Source organism: Pinus tabuliformis, chromosome J (assembly GCF_031772625.1).
Source record: "Pinus tabuliformis cultivar Carrire ecotype Pingquan chromosome J, CPIR1, whole genome shotgun sequence".
NCBI lineage: Eukaryota > Viridiplantae > Streptophyta > Pinopsida > Pinales > Pinaceae > Pinus > Pinus tabuliformis.
Window position 1 is genome coordinate 940,149,854 of NC_142295.1, and position 8,208 is coordinate 940,158,061.

Sequence of the window (8,208 nt, forward strand, 5' to 3'; positions counted from 1 at the left end):
GAAGAGAGTTTTTTTGTTCTAAACTAGAAGAGAGTCTCAAATATTATAAGCACTTGCATGAAGGAGGCAATGATTCATTTTCTTCTTTTACATGAATGAGGGAATGATTCCTCTTATTCTTATAAGATAAAGAATATTTTCTACCTACCATAAAAAATCAAATGGTAATCTATGTAGGCAAGGGAGGTTGATAACCATGTCCAGATACTTGAACAATAGAACAAATCTTGAAGTAGAAAAACATATCACATTTCTATGTGCCCACTTGATGATGGACAATAGAGGAACAATGCCAAAGTCCTAAGTAGTTTTGCATAGTAGTTGCAAAAGGAATGAGAGAATAGGCCTTGTATCCATTTTGATGACTAGCAACAAAGTGACAAAGTTCATAAAAAGGCATCCACATAGTATTTGTGTTGTTGAAGTGAGTGGGTTATAAGTCTATCATTTAATGGTCATTATTAAATTAAGGTGTAAATTCGAATGGCTGGAATCTTTTAGATCCAAGGATATTTTTTTATATTAATTAATCAATATATAGGAGGGGAAAAATTATTGGGGGCCACCTTATTTTATTAGGGGATTTATTTGAAGATAAGACAAAGTGATTAAGGAAGAATGTATATACAAATAAGATGTATCTCATAGGAAACATGGGGGTGAAATAGAATTTAAGAGGAAAGGAAGATGGAAGAAGGGAAAAATTGTGAGGTGAGAAATAAAACAATAATAATAGTAGTAAATAAGAGTTGAAAGATATTCTAAGGAACTTTATAGCGGAATTTGTAATAGATACTTGTAAATTTTTTTGTTAAATAATTATTAAAAACTCAATATAAACATATGGACCATGTAACTAAATCCATGATCTCATAAAGTAGATGTTGTTCTTCCATCATAAGGAGAATTTCATCACCCTTTTCCCTACACCCAAATAATATTTTTCCCAACAACTACTTAAGTCACCGAAAAAATTCCACAGTAAGAACTTATTGATTATTGATTGTGGCATCCTCTTTCCAAGCCCACATTAGGGATCCCGTTAAATATAGTTGCCAAAACCTCTAAATTAGATACATTTTCATGCTCATTGGCCACCTCTTTCCTCGATTTCCTATTGTATCGCCAATGGTGTATGAACATAATATATTTATGAAGCCATTGAGTATTAATAAGTCCATCATAGCCCCGAGGTCCTTTTTTGGTGTGTGCTCTCTAACAAAGCATGCTTAATAGCAATAATTCATAGCCAGGGAAATACCAAGTAGAGTACATAACCAAGGGGAGGAGGGACAAGACTAACTACAAAGGGGAGAGAATATCAAAATGACAAGATCTTCAACTCAAGAGAATACAAAACCCCATTAAAATTAAATGGTAAATACCAAAGGGGAGAGAATGCCAAAATGACAAAATATTCAACTCAAGAGAATACAAAACCCCATTAGGATCAAACAGTAAATACGCAAGGAAGTGAGTCAAAAGAACCAACTCATAGACATTTTCCTCTATCGATAAGATAGTTTGAGGAGATATATGCCTCATTAATTAAATTTTTCATTAACCAATTGTTGGAAGGCTATGAGAACTAGTTCCACCCAAGTTTCGAAATTCCTTGCAGAGAATGTAATAGAGATAAAAAGAAGCAAAGACAAAGCAAGAGAAGAAAAGAAGGCACCCAGCTGAGAAAACCTAGTCCTTCCATAGATGCTTTGATAGAAAATCAATAGGCTAGAAAAAACTTTTATCATACATACAAAACCAAATAAAATAAATAAGGTAAGGCACACTTTATGTGGATACTACAAAACCAAATGCATTGTAAATTATTTTTAATAACAAACCAAATCCATTGTAAATTATTTCTCAAAAACACAATAGCAGGAAACATTCCCTTTCCCTACTTATAACCAGCCAAACACACCTTGAAATACAAAATACCTGAGATGCAAAATATCTTAAATGACAACCAACATTTTCTTCTCTAAATTCATTACAAATCCAATAAAGAATGATCCACATTTGTGTTAGTTAATCACTAAATAGCTTTGTAATCTCATCCAACTGTGTTAGAATCTAATCCAACGGCGGATGACTATCCCAACTGAAATCCACCAAGCCATGTGGATGGAGTGGGCGGGTGGACACTGCCCATCCTCGTTATCATTTCCTTACATCAACTTGTAAATGTATATTTTAATATTAATATTAAAATTGTAAATAACAAAAAAAAATTAAATAGAAATAAGTAAAAATCATCTTTCTTATTACGCTTTTTAATTAAAGTAAAAGGCAGGATAAACATGAACAGGTTTATATCATTATTTTCTTAAAACCAATGAAATGGTGACAAAGACTTTAAGCATTAATTATTTCAAAATAAAATGATAATCTTTCTCTTATAAATCTACAATAAATATAACATTATAATCAATAACTTTTAACTTTAAACGAAAGTTCTCAAATAAATTCATTTTAACTAAATTTGGTAACCATATTCACCTTTTATATATATATACCCTTTGATACTTCTGCTATACATATATAATTATAAATTAAGATATGATTGCCATAATTACAGCCTATATATATATATACATGTTTACTTATGCGAGTGGTGGGATTACGAAATCAAATTACAAAAGCATAGATATACATGTGTCGTCTCATAAGATGTGCGAACGGTAAATCAGATTATTCAATATAGTTGCATTCCCTTGTTGCACTGAAGTTCAATGGAGTTCAAGTTGCGGGTAAACTTGCGTTTGGAAATACTTTTAACTGTTAACTGTTTTTATCTTATGAAATGCGCAAATCCTCAATCTTGGTTTGGCGAGTGCTTATCAAATGCCAAAGTTTGTGGTAGAGGCTGTACATGTTAAAAGTATTCGGATCAAGCACCTGCATCGTTAAAAAAACATATAAACATATGTGCTTATTGCTGGCAGAGAATCCATGTGCTTTTAGTCTTGGATGAAAGAGACATTGATGTAGAATGTTTGTAAACCTAATTAAAATGCAGGCGCCCTAATAAAACATAAAGTGTTTTTTTTAACCTTGTTTTTTTAGCAATGCAAAAGGTCTACATAAAAACTGTGAATTCTTAACAGCCTTGGATTTTTGGCAGTGTAAAATGTTTTCCTGTGATTTTTTGAGAGATAGGATTACTTATTCATAGAAGAAAGAATGTTATTTTACCCGCTGACGACGAATATAAGAAACTACCTTGGCAAGTATGGTATGGCAAACTCTGTTATTAATGGCGGATCATGAAGCAGCACTCCCAACTTCAAGCCCACCTTCTTCTAACGCCAAGAGAATATCAGAGTACACGATATCACGTTCCGATATGTTCGTCCAGATCTGAAAACCAGAACCCACGAAGTTTATTTTTACAGCAGGGTATTCCCCTTCCGATCCTCCCAAAGACGGAGTTTTATTGCAAATTTTCTGAAACGAAACTTCTCCATTTTTTTTCACTTTCATTTTCTCTCTTTGGGCTGAAAGTTCTTTGACTTTTTTCTGTAGATGACAAATGTACTTAACAGCCTCCAATACTTGTTCTGGTACTGTTCGTTTTCCCTGCACAACCGAACATTCAACTTCCATTGAATAAAACCCTACAGAATGATATTCATGTCTCAAAACCTTAGATATTGAGCAGAAGAAAAAGTACCCGGAGGGTTCCTTTCGGGAGCAATGTTCTAAGCCGTGATAAAAGAGCTTTCATTTCTTTACGCCGTTGTCTTTCTATCGTTACCAAGTTCGGCCGTACTGCCGAAAAAAATTCGTAAATTCGACGGTTCGATTCGATTTGCGAATTAATTCGTCAATTCGAGTTCGGTACGGTGCATTAGATATTGGGTTCACAATTATAGGTTCACGGATTAAGGCCATTGCAGATTTCTAATCGTAATTAGATATTTAGCTTTCCATTTACGGTTCAAAACCTTTTCGGATCTATGAAATGGCAAAGATTATGGTTAAGATGTCATTTTATGCCATAAGAATTTTACAGGAAATTCCTCAGCAGCTTCGTAATTAGAGATTTAGATTTCCATATACGGTTCAAAACCCTTTCGGATCTATGAAATGGCATAAGATTATGGTTAATAAATGATAACGGGAGATGTCATTTTATGCCGTAAGAATTTTAGAGGGAAATTTTTAATAAAGTATTTAAAAATTTATGATTAATAATGTATGTGGTAATTATTTGTTCATAAAATAAAGTAATGTAAATTTGTAGATTTATTTAAACAAACATATTTTAATAAGTAAAAATATTGCAAGTATTATATTAGTGAATGAAATTTTGTTTTTAAAATGGATTTTTTTATTGAGATTTTGAATAAGTATTAAACATATTGACATTTTATATTATTTTGAGTAAGTATTAAATTACATAGATTAACATTTTGTATTATATAAAATAATAAATGTTGTTACTATAAATTATAAATTAGAAGTGGATTTGGTTTGATAAATGAATAATTAGTAATTGATAATATAAGTGTATATTTTTAAAGAATGCTTGCACACACTTAATATACCATTTCATTATGAACATAAAATATTTGATAATGTGGAATTTATGTGGTTCATTGTAATATAGAATTTCTTGGAAATTCACTTTATATTAAATATCATATAATTTATGGTGTAGGTGGATGAATATATCAATACAAAAATGCTTAAAACCTATTATCCTACTTGCTATTCTAAATATAAAACTAAGTTAATTTGGCTAATATATAATTTTATTTGCCATATTGATAATTAAAACAATTTTAAAAAAGTTTTGTTGTTTTCAATATTATAATTGTACATTTAAATTATTTAAAATAATGAAATAAAAGGTATACTGCTAAATTTTTACCTAATTTTTTTTAGTAACCAATCAAATTCCAATTAAAATTGGAACACGAACTTGGTGACTATGATTTTGTGATTCCTTTTGTCTGCCGTGACGTAGCCTGCTAAACTATTCCAAGACAGACTATTAGTTGGAGAACTTGAATTGCAGGATGTTTGCACTAGGGATTCGAAAGGGCTGCTGGAGCTTTGGAGTCGTAGCTACCGAACAAATTAATTCTCTGGGCATAAAGATCAGTATCATAACTCGATAGAAATGGATCTTGCGCTGCCAAACATGGACAGGAATAACTCGATACGCTTGCAAAATCAAAATTGTTCGCGACATCATTAGAAGAGAAAAATGAAGAATGTAACCCAAAAGAAATGCTCATCTTTGATGTCAATCAAAACTTAATTGACCTAATTCCAAAATCAAGAAAACTTTGCCAACAATTTAGAGACAAGCGTGTAGATACGTGATCTGCTGCAACCAGCTTAGTATTCTATCAGTTCTAGCTTTCCAGTTAAGTACAAAATCCCGAATCGAATCCTGATAAAGAACCGAAGATCACATTCACACATACAGAAATAAGTTGTGATCTCTTAGCCGACTGAAAGGTCTCTTTTTCCAAACGAAACAAAAGCCTGTCAAAGATAATGTGCGAAGACGCTATGCCAGTTATGCTTATAAAAATACGGTTCACAACTCAATCTGGTGCGACAATTGTGAATATTATAAGCTATATGGAAACTATCATTACATATTTTGATTATTCTTATTTTGGAAGTAACGGAAATGTAAAGCAGCTAGATCGATGAGAAAGGTGAGGTAACTTAGAGTTAAGAAATTCGGCATAGGCATAAATCTCGTTTTAGTTTAAGTGTTAGGGCATAGAGAGAAACTTGGAGCTCCTTTCATGGGACCATTTAGCGGAAGAATGAGGATGAAGCCTCGTTATGCGTATAGAGATTATATAATCATACCCCATGGATATATATAACATTTTTTAAACTATTTTTCTACGTGTGTTCAACGTTTCGTAGTTGATGAGTTGTATCCCATGTTCATCGATGCCATATCTTTTCCTATTTTTGTTTAAACAGTATTTTCACGCGCGTCATACAATCTATTATTGGTCATACAAGCACGTTCATGAGGTATGCTTTAGCTATTGGTAGCTAGGATAAAATTTAAAGTGACACTTGTATTTTTTAACAGATGAAATCGTGTTTGGAGTAGTTCTTAGAAATATATGGTTTTTTCTGGATTGGACCATATACTCCGCACTGAACAGAAGGGTAATCTAATTAGTTTCATTTTAAATATAAAGTATTTTTAAAGAGAAGGGTTATATATGTTTTTCAAAAGAAGAAATCTTACTTGGAGCAGATTTGAGGCATCCATAGTTTTCTCCGGATTAGACCACATACGGAGAACTCAAGAGTAACAAAATTAGCTTTATTTTAAAAATAAATTATTCTTTTCATATCAATATAAAAAACATTTTAATTATATATATATTTTATATATTACAATTTCTTCTATGACAATTTGTGTAGATTCAAAATTTGGTGAACGGTTGATTTAATTATTATTTATAATTATAATTATTTATTTTATTTTTTGTAATTTTTGTGTATGTTGAGAGACTCAAAATGTTTTAATAATAATAATAATAATTCATTTTATTTTTTAATTTAACTTAATTTAATTTTTACGTAATTTCACTTAGTCAAAATGTTTAAACAACATAACAGGATTGGACTAGACCCAGTAGGAGAGGAGAACATTTCTTCAACATCACTCATAAAAAATGTTTACATCTCAAAAGATTCTATCTCTCTTAGCCCTTTGTAGATGCATATTTAAGAAGGATATATGCTGATTTTATTTTTAAAATGGACATATTTAGGCTTGTAGCCATACCTAGTTCAACTTATGGATATGCAATGGAGAAATTTTTATTTTTTAATAAATGAATGGGAAATATTTGATTTCAAGAGAATATTCTTGGTATTTGTGAATTCAGAGTGCAGAGCATAACTCTACTTTACATTAGATTAATCACATATATAAATACATCAATTATTGGTTAAATATATAAATTCTATTTTAACCATACAATCACTTAGCTGTGAAAATGACTCAAACAAACATTAATCTAGCAACTATTTTACTTGGACTAAATATCTCATATTCAACTAATTAACAAATACATTTAATGATGAGGAACGTCAATTGATATGTACAGTACAAGTAGGAGATAAATTTCCAAGTCCACATCTTAAAGAGTACTTGTCTTTGATCTTCATGTGTACAAAGTCTTCATTAGATTCTTTAAGCATCTTGGAAATTGCATAGAGTGAACTCCATCAAGTTGTCTCATAACCCTTGTAAAGGTGTAGTTAGCAAACTGGATTCCCAAGTAACACACTACCGAACTTCGGAATCACCACTGATTTCTTGAAGTCAATTATTGAACAAAGTCTCAAGCTATCACATAACCTCACAAGAAGACTATTCCCACATCTTCAACAAACGAGGGATCCTTCCCTTGATCCACAACTGTGAAACTATCTCAACAACCATGCATATTGAGTTTTACACCACTAGATCTCTTAAAATAGTTTCTTCAGACACAACCAATCACATGTTTGCAATAACTAAACAACTAGTCATTCTATAGACAAGCTCCCATCCATTGAGATACATGGTACAAACCATTGTATTCATCATTTATCTAAATAAGTCATCTAAATATAGAATGTATCTAGAGTCAATTTTACAAAATGACCTCCTTATCTAATTTGAATTCATTATCACTTAATTTGTAACACAAATAATAATAATACACAAGGACATGACATGCCAAACATACATTCATTTTTAATATTGAAAATTAGCTTGTATTCCACCCATCACTATGAAAAGAGGAGAAGAGGTATTAGTACATGCACTTGAGACTAGGAATATTGAGTAGAAGGCTTTAGACTCCAAAAACTAGTATAGTCACACTAACAGTGACTTCCACAACACATTTCCATGTTGATCCGTTGCAAACCCGAAACATTACAATACGTCCCACCAATCTCCTCTCCATTCTCACCGTCTTCTCGATTTGCCACATTGTTATTCTGTTTTTCCATGGGGACTCGCAGAGTTCCTTCCAACATGCTAGAAACTAAACTAAAGGTCAATGGATCCGACATGAAATGCATAAAAAAATCATAGAGCATGCTCTCTCCAATTCAAAAGTGCCCATAACACTAATAGTCCAACACTTAGTCATACGAGTGCTCCCTAGGCGAGGCTTGGCTCCATGCATGGAAACTTCAACATGCACAAAGGTT

At 31.8% G+C, this 8,208-nt stretch overlaps 1 pseudogene; it reads right to left on the reverse strand.

The window, feature by feature from the left end:
* Positions 1-2,799: 2,799 nt before the first annotated feature.
* Positions 2,800-8,004, reverse strand: LOC149229866 (transcription factor bHLH120-like; annotated as a pseudogene).
* Positions 8,005-8,208: the final 204 nt, after the last annotated feature.